We start from the raw sequence: 16,416 nt of genomic DNA, 5'->3' as shown, positions 1-16,416 counted from the left end.
GTGAAATGTAACAAAAACTGCAAAGTTTTTCTAGTACGTACATTATTCTTTACGTCTCTAACTGTTATGTATCTTTTTTTCTCTTTTAAACAGAGAGGTCTTATAGCAATGTACTTTAATCACGTTATTTAAACAAATAATTTCTGCTATAAATATATCATTCACAGATAATTTTCACATAAGAAAGTATTTTCCTATACATTCACATTCTCCTTTACCTAAAATTTCTTAGGAATAGGGACAGTAATTTTGCTTGCTAAATGATATAATTATTTTATTGTGTACACACGTTAAACACTGCTCACACATCTAGCCATGAACTTCATTTGGTGCTCAGTTCAATGATTTACTAATTGTTAAAATTTTTCAGTCCTGAAAATTTGTATAATTTTTGAGGTGTTCATATACTAGGAATCATATCTCAACTTTATAGCATTGCACTTTGGACAACTCAATTTGATTTACAGAATGAATGTTCAGTGGAGAAGTTAGAGATAAGTATTGATTCAAACACCATGTTCTGTGAGTCCCTTCATGAAGGAGAGCTTCCTGGAATGTGGAATGAGTCATATTACACAGTTACAGGTAGACTCAGCCTGGGCAGGCTATTTCTGTAAAGCATACTGACAAAGATTATGACTTTTCATTCATTCGTCCATCCATCCATTCATCATGTTCCACAGATTTCATTAGGAAGGAGACTCTCCAGTGATGTGGAGCAAGTCAAGGTATACGTCATCAGAAGACAAGGAAGTCACAGAAACATAATCTGTTTGTTGCATTAACAGCAAACTTTCGCTATACAGCTTAATGCTATTGGTACATATGACAGCTAAATTTAATTGAGTAAATGGGAAAGAAAGCTGCTAATATGAAAAGAAGCTACTGTCTTCTCTATTATTGTACAAAGCTGTTGTTTATCTGCTGTTGGTAGCTTAATGTTTTCAGTGGTATTTTTCAAAGAAAATATTTAGCTACATCTGTAAATACCAAGTTCTGTTTACAGTACATTAGAGGCTACTACTTGCTGTGCAGCTTTACAATTACAGCTGCTTCTTGCCATGTAGATAACAGAACTTTATGATCCTTGAATACAGATATTCAGATAGTTTTTTAAGGGAGTGGCATATGAGGTATGCTTTTTAAATTTATTTTTAATTGGTTGGAAAGTGCTAATTTGCTCATACTGATATAAATCATTTCATACAAGTTTATGTATATTTATTCAGAGAAAGTTGCTACTATACTACTATTCCATCACTGTTCTTATCAAATACTTCAAACACCACATATATGTAACTTTACATGAACCAGTAGCCATACTGACTTAGTCTAGCTTTGTTTAACACAAACATTAGAGTCATGGGATTTACAATATGAGTCTCAATATTCTAATAAGTTATAGGTCTGTTTGGTAATGAGGTTCACATTTTACCTTTTTTTGAAGTATTTGGGGATTTTCAGTTTCCTGTCTCATGTCTGCCAGCTATAGATTTTTGTTCCAAATTATCAAACTCAATTCTGAACCCTACACAGTGATACTGTACACAGCTAATATGAAAAGAGTTTCTAATTCTAGTGTTGTGGTTGTGGACTGCACAGTTTGCATTTGTATTTATTTTGTCCAGTAAATCTTACATGTACAGTACAGCACATCAGATATGGGACAGGTCAATGCAAATATATTTTCATGTTTACGTGAAGTTTTCTGTGTATTAATGAATACTTTTTTTTCATTCTGGCTTATAACTAAACCCTAGAAAATTATAACTGAAAATATGGATAAACAAATATTAATTATTACAGTCTTTACCTGCTACAAGTAGCACAATATTTTTGTAAATGATACAGAATGTGGCTTATTATAACATTAACTTCCTTAGGCTGTCAAAGATTTTGGAGGAACTCTTCCAATCTATAGAAGCAATGTATTAACAGATATTTTTAATATTGTTTTAAATTATTTTTATCATTTATTACTTTAATTTCTTTTGGCAACTTATAGTAAACAATTTTATTGTGGTGTTATCTTCATTTTTGGCACAAATTGGTTCTTTTTGTGGAGCACGTAAAAGTCAGTTTTCTGTCCTGTGTTGTGATGATGCAAATTTTCATTTTTGAGGACGACATTAGGATTTGTTGTTGCATATTTCTTAAGAAACCCTGTACTCTTAAGTATGGAAGAGGATGGGCCCCATCTTTCTAAATAGTGATCTCCATGGTTTGCTCCTTTTTATTCCAACCATGATTCTCACTTTTATTTTCATCCTGAAGAGTTTTATTCAGGATGGTGAGTTACTGCAGAAAGTGATTATGATGATGATGATGATAATTATAATGATGTTTGGTTTATGGGGCACTCAACTGCACAGTCATCAGCACCCATACGAAGTCCCAACTTGTAAATAGTCCAAATTTTTTCACAGTCTAATCTAGCCGCTGTCATGAATGATGATGATGATGATGATGAAATGATGAGGACAACACAAACACCCACTCCCCGGGCAGAGAAAATCCCCAACCCAGTTGGGAATCGAACCGAGGACCCTGTGATCCAGAGGCAGAAACAAGCCACTAGACCACAAGCTGTGGACACCACAGAAAGTGATCACAACTTCAGAACAGAATGTATGTTAGCATAATAAAGAGTCCTTATGACAAAAGTGTTCATTCTCATTAGAAAGCACATGGTACTAAAAATCTTAAATGTGCTGTCAGTGTGAGTATCCCATGTAAAGTTGTCATGGAGCCAGATCCCCAGAAATTTTGTGTTGTATATGTATGTCTGATATCTGAATTTTTTTGTTCACTTCACTGTTTCTTTTGACATTATGAAAACTTAACACTACTGTTTAACTTTTATTTATTATTAGTTTGTTTTGGCTGAACCAATTTAGACTACTAGTTAATGTCTCAGAGATTGTTGTCTGTAACATTTCCACTGTCTTCCCATTGACTAAAATGCATGTGTCATCTGCAAACTGGGTAGTGTTGTATCACTGTTTGGTTAATGCTAGGTTATTTATATGCAGCAAAAGTAGGATGGAATTCAGTACTGAGCCCTACAGTGCACCATACTTTACTTCTTTGAAATCAGAATGGTTCTGGTTGATTTATTACCTTCTTTAAATTGTATTTCTACTAATTGCTTGGGGCCAGTAAGATACAATCGAAGCCAGTTGTTAGGTGTGCCTCTGATACCAATACCATCAAGTTACTGCAGGAAATGTATATGGCCTATGACATCAAAGGCTTTAGACAGGTCAAGGAATATGTGTCACTTTTTCTCCACTATCATGTTTTTGGAACACTTCACTCAAAAATTCAAATATTGTTGTTTCTCTTGATTGGCATTTCTGGAAACCATGTTGGGCTGTGGATAATACAGTGTCCTTTTCTAGAAAATTGAGCAACCTCTTATGAAAAAATTTTCCTAGCATTTTCAAAAATATATATAGCAAAGCAGTAGGGCTATAACTGGCTACAACTTCTTTCTTACCATTTTTGAACAGTGGCTTGGGTTTCACTACCTTTAAGCATCAAGGAAAGATTCCAGTTGAAATGAACTGTTGAAAAGCTGGGCTAATGGTGCTGCAATGAGGTCATGTGTGTGTTCAATGACATAATCCAGAATCTCATCCATATCTGTTCAAAGTTTTGATCTAACTAATTGCTAATATAATTTCTTTAGGATTGGTAGGGGAGAAGAAATATGAAGTAAGGTTTCTATTTAGGTCTGCTGTTGATCTGGTAGAATTTTTATTGGAAGATCTTATACCACAGAGTAATTGTTCACTAATACGAGGGGCGTTCAGAAAGTAAGCTCCGATCGGTCGCGAAATGGAAACGACTATGAAAATCCGATAAAGCTTTGCACAGATGTGTTGGGTAGTGTCTCTAGTATAACCCCAGTTAGCATCACGTCGCTCTTCTCATTTCTGAGCTCGCAGTGAGTGCGTAAAGATGTCTAGAAAATAGTGTCTGCCGCCAAGTACGAGGGCCTCGTGAGAGATTTCGCCTGAAGCTATGCAGCTAACATTACATAACTGTCGTGCTGTTTCTTCTTCAAGACAATTCTCAGACGCATTCTGCAGGGGCAATGAAGATGCTCCTGCATCGTTTTCAAATGGAAATGTGAGATTACCCACAATACAGTCCGCAATTGTCTCCCCCTGAGTTTCATCTCTGGTCACATGAACCGCTGTATTTGAAGACAACATTTTGACACAGACAACGAGGTGTAGGCCAGCGTGGAGAATTGGCGGAAAGCACTGGCGGCTGCCTTCTATGATGAGGCTATTGAAAAGTTGGTACAACGCTATGACAAAAGTCTAAGTCAGAAGGGCGACTACGTAGAGAAGTAGTTGAAAGGTGTAGCTAATTGTTACAAGTAAAACATTTCTGATGTTCACTGTGGTTTCAATTTGGCAATCAATCGGAGCTTACTTTCTGAACAGGCCTCGTATTTGAAAAGTATAAGTTAAGAGCACTGGCTAGTTCTCCTGAATTTGTAATTTGTTTGCTGTCTTGGCCTAGCTCGAGGTTTACATTTTGGGGGATGGGTCATGACCTACTAGCTGTTTGACTGTCTTCCATGTGACTTTCAAACTGAATTCACTCTTGGTTATCAGCCACAAATGTTTTAGAGATATATGTGTGGGCACATAAGTGTAAGCCTGCCTAGGTCTTGCAGGATGTTCCATTATCAACATAACACAATATCCTGACTGTACATGTCTGTAAAATAAGTATTCCACTGTGTGCTATCCACATGGAGCCTCATACAGTATCTACCAATTGATCAATACTTCTGATACCTGTATACCATTTTGTATTGTTTAAAATTACATGACTTTATGCTTCGTGAGATTTCATCTTCATTTATTCTTAGGGTTACCAACTATCCTGTATATCCAGGGAAATCCTGTATTTTCACTTAATTTGGACGAAAATCCCAGGTACTCTGTTTTTCAATTTCTAGCCCGTATTTTCAGAATTCCCGCCATTCATTCTGTTAAATTAGATGATGATTGCTTTGATGCTCTTTGTCACTTCTTTTCCTCTGTTTTCCACCCTCCTCCTTTTGATGAATTTAGACTCACCTTCAGTGTTGCGTCAGACTGGTACATCTTGATGCATGACTAGTTATTCCTCTTTCACTATCACTCAGTAATTGTAGTTGTGTTCTGAGAAGATAAGGTGTACCAGATAGGCACTGAAATATTTTTATAAAGAGTTAAAGATGTTTGTGAGTATAGCAGAGAGCAAAATTCACTAAGGTAGAAAATAAAAAAGTTATGTGTGTATCACACTTATTGGGAGAAAATGTACCTGTGGATTGTACATGTAAAAAATAATGATCATAAAGCAGATTGTTCTTTCTGCAAGAAGGGTTTTAGTATTGCACATTATGACAACACAGCTGTCTTTAACATTCAAAAAAATTGGGTAAGTAGTATGAATTATATGTTTATAGTCATTATTTATTTTATGTTAGCCATTTCATAATCTAGGAAATGCAACAGTGACTGATTAGTTATTTTCAGCTCTTGGTAGGTCACAAAGAGAGGGATAGGGAAGTCAAGCAGGGAAACAAGATATCCAACTTCCTGAGTGGCACATCACAAAAATAATTATGCAGTGTAGCTGCAGGACAACTGGCATATGTAAAACATAACCTCAGTTGTGATAGCAGCATGGACTGCAATGTGAAACTAGCTAAGGAAATGTTCGGTGATTCATGATTTTCAAAAAAAACGTGAAGTGTGATCACACAAAGGCTGAAAGTCTCATGAAAAATGTTTTGGCCCCCAAAAGTGCATCAGATTTTACTGCAAGTTTGATAGACCCATGTAAGTCAAGCTTATTTTTCTTTATTTGTACTGATGCATCTAATCGTAAAAAGAGCAAAATGTTCCCAGGAGTCTTACAGTGTATTGATCCAGATGTTGGAGTAAGAACAAAGTGATGAAATAGCCATAGGCATTCACAGCTTGTGAAAACATCCCATGTGTCGGACAGTTTAGATGTTGACATCTTGGGTTGTCGGGTGTTCTGCCGGATATCAGCATCGTACTTGCACGATATTTCAGTCTCAGGTCGCACCTGATGAAGGTTACGAGCTACGTGACCGAAATATCGTGCAAGTACGACGCTGATATCCGGCAGAACACCCGACAACCCAATATGTCATTAGATCGCCGGGAAAGCCTGAAGAGTTACAGTTTAGATGTTTTCAATTGTAGTGGGTACTGTGTGGGTAATAAAAATGTAAACTTTTGAAAGCACAATGCTTGCAGTTATAAAACTGCTAAATGATGATAACAGAAATATTTTAAAAGCTCATTGTTTAATTAATGTTTCACATAACACTAAAATGTGCATATGATACTTTAAACATTAATATAGAAAATATCGTTTTAAAATGACATGGCCATTTTTGCAATTCTGCAAAGAGGAAGGATACTCTTATATCATTTTTTGAATATGTATAAATGGAATTGAGTGAAATTCTCAGGCATGTTCCTACCAGGTGGTTAACGCTAATCCCTGCTGTTCAAAGGATAATTGAAAACTGGGAACCCATAAAAAGTTATTTTAAAAGTAGTTATTTCAAAAGTAGCATTGTATTGGAAAAATATTTTGATGACTGTGATGACCCAGAAAAGGAATTAATGTTACAGTCATATTTACTGTTTTTCTCATATTGTTAATGTAACTGTGGCATTGATAGGTCATATCTACCATGAACAACATGATCTTTGACTGATGTCGGACATTCGAGCCACCATGTTTACCCGTGGTCTAGGGGTAGCGTCTTTGATTCATAATCAAAACGTCTTCAGTCCTGGGTTCGATCCCCACCACTGCCTATATTTTGATAAATAATCAGCATTGGCGGCCGAAGACTTCCGGCATAAGAAGTCAGCCTCATTCTGCCAACGGCCTTGTCAAAGACAGTGGAGGAGCGGATAGAGGTTCAGGGCACTCTCTTGTCCTACGGGTGGGAAATTGCCCCTAAAGGCGGAAGAATCAGCAATGATCAACGACATGAGGATGCAGAAGGCAATGGAAACCACTGCATTAAAGACATGATGTATCCACAGGACATGTGGCCTGTAATTGAAGAAGTGTCATGATGATCTCTCAATTGGCAAAAGATTCCGGAATAGTCCCCCATTCGGATCTCCGAGAGGGGACTGCCAAGGGGGAGGTTACCATGAGAAAAAGATTGAATAATCAACAAAAGGATAACGTTCTACTAGTTGGGGCGTGGAATGTCAGAAGCTTGAACATGGTAGGGAAACTAGAAAATCTGAAAAGGGAAATGCAAAGGCTCAATCTAGATATAGTAGGGGTCAGTGAAGTGAAGTGGAAGGAAGACAAGGATTTCTGGTCAGATGAGTATCGGGTAATATCAACAGCAGCAGAAAATGGTATAACAGGTGTAGGATTCATTATGAATAGGAAGGTAGGGCAGAGGGTGTGTTACTGTGAACAGTTCAGTGACCGGGTTGTTCTAATCAGAATCGACAGCAGACCAACACCGACAACGATAGTTCAGGTATACATGCCGACGTCGCAAGCTGAAGATGAACAGATAGAGAAAGTGTATGAGGATATTGAAAGGGTAATGCAGCATGTAAAGGGGGATGAAAATCTAATAGTCATGGGCGACTGGAATGCAGTTGTAGGGGAAGGAGTAGAAGAAAAGGTTACAGGAGAATATGGGCTTGGGACAAGGAATGAAAGAGGAGAAAGACTAATTGAGTTCTGTAACAAGTTTCAGCTAGTAATAGCGAATACCCTGTTCAAGAATCACAAGAGGAGGAGGTATACTTGGAAAAGGCCGGGAGATACGGGAAGATTTCAATTAGATTACATCATGGTCAGACAGAGATTCCGAAATCAGATACTGGATTGTAAGGCGTACCCAGGAGCAGAGATAGACTCAGATTACAATATAGTAGTGATGAAGAGTAGGTTGAAGTTCAAGACATTAGTCAGGAAGAATCAATACGCAAAGAAGTTGGATACGGAAGTACTAAGGAATGCCGAGAAACGTTTGAAGTTCTCTAACGCTATAGATACAGCAATAAGGAATAGCGCAGTAAGCAGTACAGTTGAAGACGAATAGACATCTCTAAAAAGGGCCATCACAGAAGTTGGGAAGGAAAACATAGGTACAAAGAAGATAGCTGCGAAGAAACCATGGGTAACAGAAGAAATACTTCAGTTGATTGATGAAAGGAGGAAGTACAAACAGGTTCCGGGAAAATCAGGAGTACAGAAATACAAGTCGCTGAGGAATGAAGTAAATAGGAAGTGCAGGGAAGCTAAGACGAAATGGCTGCAGGAAAAATGTGAAGACATCGAAAAAGATATGATTGTCGGAAGGACAGACTCAGCATACAGGAAAGTCAAAACAACCTTTGGTGACATTAAAAGCAACGGTGGTAACATTAAGAGTGCAACGGGAATTCCACTGTTAAATGCAGAGGAGAGAGCAGATAGGTGGAAAGAATACATTGAAAGCCTCTATGAGGGTGAAGATTTGTCTGATGTGATATAAGAAGAAACAGGAGTCAATTTAGAAGAGATAGGGGATCCAGTATTAGAATTGGAATTTAAAAGAGGTTTGGAGGACTTACGGTCAAATAAGGCAGAAGGGATTGATAACATTCCATCAGAATTTCTAAAATCATTGGGGGATGTGGCAACAAAATGACTATTCACGTTGGTGTCTAGAATATATGAGTCTGGCGACATACCATCTGACTTTCGGAAAAGCATCATCCACACAATTCCGAAGACGGCAAGAGCTGACAAGTGCGAGAATTATCGCACAATCAGCTTAACAGCTCATGCACCGAAGCTGCTTACAAGAATAATATACAGAAGAATGGAAAAGAAATTTGAGAATGCGCTAGGTGACGATCAGTTTGGCTTTAGGAAAATTAAAGGGACGAGAGAGGCAATTCTGACGTTACGGCTAATAATGGAAGCAAGGCTAAAGAAAAATCAAGACACTTTCATAGGATTTGTCGACCTGGAACAAGCGTTCGACAATATAAAATGGTACAAGCTGTTCGAGATTCTGAAAAATGTAGGGGTAAGCTATAGGGAGAGACGGGTCATATACAATATGTACAAAAACCAAGAGGGAATAATAAGAGTGGACGATCGAGAACGAAGTGCTCGTATTAAGAAGGGTGTAAGACAAGGCTGTAGTCTTTCGCCCCTACTCTTCAATCTGTACGTTGAGGAAGCAATGATGGAAATAAAAGAAAGGTTCAGGAGTGGAATTAAAATACAAGGTGAAAGGATATCAATGATACGATTCATTGATGACATTGCTATCCTGAGTGAAAGTGAAGAAGAATTAAATGATCTGCTGAACAGAATGAACAGTCTAATGAGTACACAGTATGGTTTGAGAGTAAATCGGAGAAAGATGAAGGTAATCAGAAGTAGTAGAAATGAGAACAGCGAGAAACTTAACATCAGGATTGATGGTCATGAAGTCAATGAAGTTAAGGAATTCTGCTACCTAGGCAATAAAATAACAAATGACGGACAGAGCAAGGAGGACATCAACAGCAGACTCGCTATGGCAAAAAAGGAATTTCTGGCCAAGAGAAGTCTACTAATATCAAATACCGGCCTTAATTTGAGGAAGAAATTTCTGAGGATGTATGTCTGGAGTACAGCATTGTATGGTAGTGAAACATGGACTGTGGGAAAACCGGAACAGAAGAGAATCGAAGCATTTGAGATGTGGTGCTATAGACGAATGTTGAAAATTAGGTGGACTGATAAGGTAAGGAATGAGGAGGTTATAAGCAGAATCGGAGAGGAAAGGAATATGTGGAAAACACTGATAAGGAGAAGGGACAGGATGATAGGACATCTGCTAAGACATGAGGGAATGACTTCCATGGTACTAGAGGGAGCTGTAGAGGGCAAAAACTGTAGAGGAAGACAGAGATTGGAATACGTCAAGCAAATAATTGAGGACATAGGTTGCAAGTGCTACTCTGAGATGAAGAGGTTAGCACTGGAAAGGAATTCGTGGCGGGCCGCATCAAACCAGTCAGTAGACTGATGACCCAAAAAAAAAAAAGATGTTTTTCTAGCAGTCTGCATGTATGTCTCTTTCTGTGCACCTGTGTACAACTACTGTGGAAATCTATATTTATGTGCAGATATTTGTGGGACAGTTCATTCAGTGTACCTCTACACGCATCATGTACCCATACTGGTGACCCCGAAGTTTGCATGTCTTCTGTGACTACCGTGCTGGGTGTTGTAGTATCAACAGGTTATGTGCGCGCTGCCATAGCCACTTCACCCAATGCTTTGTTTGAAGATTTGGAAGCTCAACAACGATCGTTGGACCTCTCCATTCCTCCACCAACGACCGGTTCTACATTAATTCACAGTGGTTCATGATTTCCAGCCACATTAACCTCAAACTTTGTCGCTCTACAACGGTCGAGTGCTACACCACTAACACAAACAATGGACTCGGGTTTCGTGTCACTGGACTGTGCTCGCCAACATGTGAAGTTTGAAGTGAACAATATTCAGAACTGTGTACCTACCAATCAATCGTATAATGCTCAAAGCGATTTACATTCACACACATACTTTGACTCTCAATGGGCCGCAATGACAATTACTGTGGTTCCCCATGTGCATCATTCAGTGTTTCACCTTCCAATGGCGTCTTACCACACCAAAGTGACTTTCCGCAAGTTCCACCGGTCATTTATAGTCTGAACTCATGGGGCGTATCTTCATTGTGCACGGAGAACTCAAACCTTTGTCGTGCGAGTTGCCAAACCACCCCCTCCTGCCCCCTCCCCCCCCCTGCCTCCCTACCCCCCCTGCCCCCCCCCCCCCCCCCCACACACACACACTCGCAAGGGGCCCCAGTTCCAATCGCTCAGCGGCTCGCCTCTCCCACAGCACCACCTGGGCCTGCCACACCAGCCTTCCATGTTATTTCCGAGGTGGGTCAATTCAAATCAGTGCCTGTAGTCTACAGCCCATTTTACAGGACCCCAACGCCTACCACACAACCGCCTCTCCCATCATGAACCAGTTGGTTTTCTGAGAGACACCAAAGCCACCTTCATCGCCACCTCCAAGTCATCTGCCGAAGCTGCCACCTTTATATGAGGACAACCTAGTATCATGGTTTGTGCTTGTCGATCATCTTTTTGTGTTGCGTCACATGTCCGATGACAACTCTAAATTCCTGTGTCTCGTCATGCACCTCCGTGATCATTCAGACTTAACTTGTGATCTACTCCTCTCACCACCGCTTCCACCAAAATACGAGTTTGCAAAGAAGACGATCATTGAGCGACTTGCCTGCCCACCACAAAAATTATTAATCAAGATCTTGTATGAGGAACACCTAGGGGACCGAACTCCATCACAAATCTGGCGCCACCTTTGGTTATTTGTAAGTGAGCATACCATACCGGATGTCACTCTATGGGCAGTGTGGTCTGCCAAGCTGCCTACTGACCTACAGATCCACCTGCTACTGCACTCCTTTGAGTCACTTGGCTCTTGTCTCCACATTGCAGACCAACTGTATTCATTGCTACGACAACGCCAGCCAGCTCACCACTCTCCGCTAGTTGGCACAACTGCTCCCGCTTACTGGCCATCTGTTGGCAGAGGCAGGGCTCCCTCTGTCTCCGTGCCCTCTACATCCCTGGCAGAATCCACTCACTCTCTCCACCATCCGAGCACTCCAGGATCGCCCACACACTATACGTGCCAGTATCCATGCCAGAACAAATCAACAAGTACAAACCTCTTACGCTGCCACAGACAACACCACCACCACCACATCCAGCTCATTTGTACTGCTGGTACCACAAGGTTTTTGGCGAGGATGCTAAGAATTGTTGATTACCTTGCCAGCACCCAAACGCCAACCGCAGGACCTAAAAGATGCTGAGTCATAAGGAGAACCTCACGGGCATCCTCATACATTGCACGCTGTCCACTCATCCGCCCTGCTGAGCGGTTGTTTGTACATGACTGACATTTCATCATGGCTCACTTTCCTAGTCGACACTGATGCTGATGTGTCTATCATACCTACATTGATGGCTCTGCTGGTCTTTTCACCAACAAGGTCACTTCTATGAGCTGTCAATGCATCAACATTACAAACCTCAGGCTCTGTCAATGTTATGGTGCACCTATCTCATTCTCTGTGTTTTCCGTGGACTTTCTACATTGCCGACATTGATGAACCAATTCTCGGTATGGATTTCTTGTCCCATTACAAACTCTCTCCAAACGTAGTTCAGGGCTCAGTGCTACACCATCCCACTAACATTCAGATACTGTGCTCCCACACTTACGTTCCCCACTCTGCTTCCGTCATGACATGTGAGTTAGTATGCGAATGCTCCACCCTCACAGGCAACATTGTGGCCTATGTAACTAATCTACTGTCAGAATATGACTCGGCGGCACAGCTCCACTGGGACAATGACAAGCTGAAACAACACATCGCACACACCTACAATGGGCTCGTCGTGGCTCGTAACTCACTGCTAAAACTGCAGTCCACAGTTCCGCCATCTAATTGAGCTTCTCCAGCTGACACCAGCTCAGACACTCATCAGGTTAGTCCAAACACATTAATCGCGTGTGACGATTCATGTCCGGTAGACTCCACACCCATGACACACTCGCCACGTTCAGTGCCTTGTGTTTGAAACAGTGCTTCTAATGAGAGTCACGTGCACGACACGACCACTCACACCAAGCAAGCAGCTGCCCTGCGTGTTGATAAATGTACCCCCTCTTTCACGCACCAGCCATGTGGCTCGGCAGCCATTGCTGTTCCATGTGTGACGCCAATGCCGCTCTCACCCATGCCGGTTATCAAGTGTACGGTTGACAGCAGACACTCACCATGCATTCCGACCTGCTCCGCACTGCGCACACAGCCGCCCTCTCCACACAAGTGCGTGCTGCGCTCACATAGTAGGCATGTGACTTTTGTGCTGCCCTTTCCCACTCGTGCTAACAGGTATGCCTCGTCACGCCCTACTCATCCAAAAACTTTGCATCAGGACAATGATCAGTCTCATGTGCAGTTCTCAGTTTCAGCTATCACTGACGGAATGATGCACAAGATAGTTACCACTGCTGGCCCTCCTATTAGGCACAAGGTTAGACACCTCAACCTTATTAAGTTGCACGTGGCCTGGCAGCAAATTAATGAACTTTTGGAGGCAGGTGTCCTGCAACCGTCAGACAGCAACTGGTCTTCACCAACTCACCTCTCCTTCAAACACGACAGTTCTTTCTGAATGTGTGGTGATTACAGACGTCAAAATGCTTGTACCATCATGGACAATTACCCCGTGCCTAACATGCATGATTTCACTCATATGTTATTGGGCGCTACAGTCTTCAGTGTTATTGACTGTAAATGTGCCTACTACCAGAATCCCATGGCGCTGGAAGACATCCCTAAAACAGCTATTATCACGCCGCTTAGTTTTTTCCAATACAACTTCATGCCATTCAGCCTGAAAAATGTGGCAGCGATTCATTGACTCCATCTTATGACAGTTCGAGTTTTGCTTTGCATATCTGGATGACACTCATTTTCAGCAAGTCGGTTGAGGTACATAGAAATCATTTATCCACGGTCCTCCAGACCTTGAACTCCAACGGTGTTGAGGTCTAACAAATTCCAATTGTGCCAGTCTTCCATCACTTTCTTGGGTTACACCGTCTCCACTGATGGAATACAGCTTCCCAAATCTCACGTGCAGGCCATCAATTCAATGCCACCCCCTGCTACTTACAAAGAACTCTGACGTTTCCTGAGCACAATAAATTACTACTGCCGTCACCTGTCCTCTTCCTCCGCCGTGCAGGCCCCGCTGACAGACTCGCTGTTGGGTAAACAGACTTCAGGACTCAAACCCGTTCACTGTACTGCACCTATGGTGGAGGCCTCCAATGTACTAAAGACTTCTTTAGCTCACGCTGTGACGCTTGCCCACCCCAACCTCTTGGCTGAGTTGTTCATCACTGTGGACATCGCAGTGGGAGTGGTACTACAGCAACACAGGCAGACACGGTTTCCCATGTTCATTTCTTCTCTAAAAAACTATCAACAGGTCAGAAGAAATACTCTGCTTTCGATAGAGAACTCCTTGTGGTCTACGAAGCCATCAAACACTTCCACCGTGGCGTGAAGGGTCACTCATTCTTCATCCTCATGGATCACAAACCACTCGCAGATGCTTTATGAAGCCCCCCACACCCCCAAGGACGCATCCCACCAGCATTTCCACCAGTTTGATCTAGTCTCCCAATTGACAATCAACATTTTCTACATCAAAGGCACGGACAACATTGCTGCAGATTTTTCTCGGAGGTCAATACTGTTTCATGCATCACAGACTTTTTCAACCTGGCCACCCTACAAGCCTCTGATGTGGAATCTCAAGCTCTCCTCGTGGGCCCTCAAACATCCCTTATGTTTACCAAAGCTAAATTCGCCAGCATTGTGATTGAGCTGTGCTACGACTCTTCTACTGGTACCTTACGTCTTTTGCCAACCCCCCCCCCCCCCCCCCCTTGCGCCGTTAGGCCTTCAACGCACTGAATAACCTTGTTCACCCTGGCATCCGTGCCACTACACAGCTCATCTCCGAGCATTTCATTTGGAAAAATAGAAAATGGAACTGTCAGACTTGGGCACACAGCTGTGTCCCCTGTCAACACAACAAAATTGGCCGCCATACCACCCCACCATTGGGTAGATTTGACATTCCCCCAGGACGATTTCGCCATCTACATATCGATCTTATTGGTCCTCTTCCATCGTTGGAGGGCCACAGATACATTCTGTCCACAATCGACCACCTGTCCTCCTGGGTACAGGCAGCTCCTCTACCTAACATCATAGCCGAGACCGTGGCCAAGGGTTTCATCTACTCATTGAATACTAGGTTCGGTTGTCCGACCACCATCACCACCGAGCAGGTTCGGCAGTTTGAGTCTTCCCTGTTCGCCATGTAACATCTGTGGCATAAAGAAAATTCATACCACAGCCTACCATCCACAAAGCAACGGGTTGGTAGAACAGTGGCACCGCACTCTGAAAACAGCCCTCAGATGCCACAACTGCCTCTGGTCTGAAGCCCTCCCATGGGTGCTCCTCAGCCTCCACTCAACTTTCAAGCCCTACTTACATGGAACTAACTCATAATTTGCTTTTGGGGAGAACCTCATTCTACCAGGGGAACTCATTCAGCCTCAGGTACCCGAAGATTTCCCTCCTACCCAGATTTCATAAGTCGCATGTGCACTCACTCCAAACATGCACGCCTGCACCCACCTACCAGTTACTCCCCGCTGGACACTTATGTGCCAACCGCTCTCAACACTTGTTCCCATGTGATGCCGAGAGATGATTCAGTCCGACGACCTCTGCAACCACCTTACCTTGGCCTCTTTGAAGTCCTCCGGTGGGGCGATACAACTTTTAACATCATCGTCAAAGGCTCTCCCCAAACTGTTTCGTTACACCGACTCAAACCAGCATTCGTGGATCCCAATGCCCCCCTGCTGACTCAGTCAGATTCTTCTAATGACTCCGCCACCAGTCTCTCTCCCGCCGCGGAGTCCGACAACGTTTCTCCTTGGGCCACTACACCAATTTTTTCACCTGACGCCTCCCCCTCGCCATTTGCGGGTTTCTCGGATACGTCAACCTCCACCCCGTGTGCAGGTTTCACTGCTACCTAACCGGCTATGGAGACACCCTCTCCCATAATCACCCTGCTCTGCAACATACCCCCACACTGTGTGGATGACATTTCAGCAGTAACTCTCGATGACCAAGTTCTCATTCTACTCACAAACACCATGACCTGACCACCCAATGACCACCTAAACTTCAGTGATGCGCATAGCCTCAGCCTCCCTTGTGAGTACAACGCGACAACAAACCGTGCCTTCATCTCACCGGACGGCTCGGTTAGCATCCGCCGTTCCGCTTGGTTACTCACGGGCTGGCCACCGCATCGTCTGCTCTCGCTGGTTCAACGACTTCGAGGTGGACCTGCCTCCTGTCGTTCTGCCTCCACACCCCACCCCGGTCGAGGTGGAGGTCCTGGTCATGCGTCTACCATCTCGTACGACCCCCAACAAGCATCAATGCCCACACTGTCTCCAGCCAAGACTCACCTGTGGTACTCTTTACTGTGAAGGGTGGGAGGGGGGGGGGGGGGGGTCTGTGTGGCATTGATAGGTCTATTCGACCATGAAAAACATGATCTTTGACTGATATCCGACATTTGAGCCCCCATGTTATTCTAGCAGTCTTCATTTATGTCTCTTGCTGCGTACATG

This window comes from Schistocerca americana, chromosome 5 (assembly GCF_021461395.2).
Source record: "Schistocerca americana isolate TAMUIC-IGC-003095 chromosome 5, iqSchAmer2.1, whole genome shotgun sequence".
NCBI classification, from domain to species: domain Eukaryota; kingdom Metazoa; phylum Arthropoda; class Insecta; order Orthoptera; family Acrididae; genus Schistocerca; species Schistocerca americana.
This window is presented reverse-complemented; position numbering follows the sequence as displayed.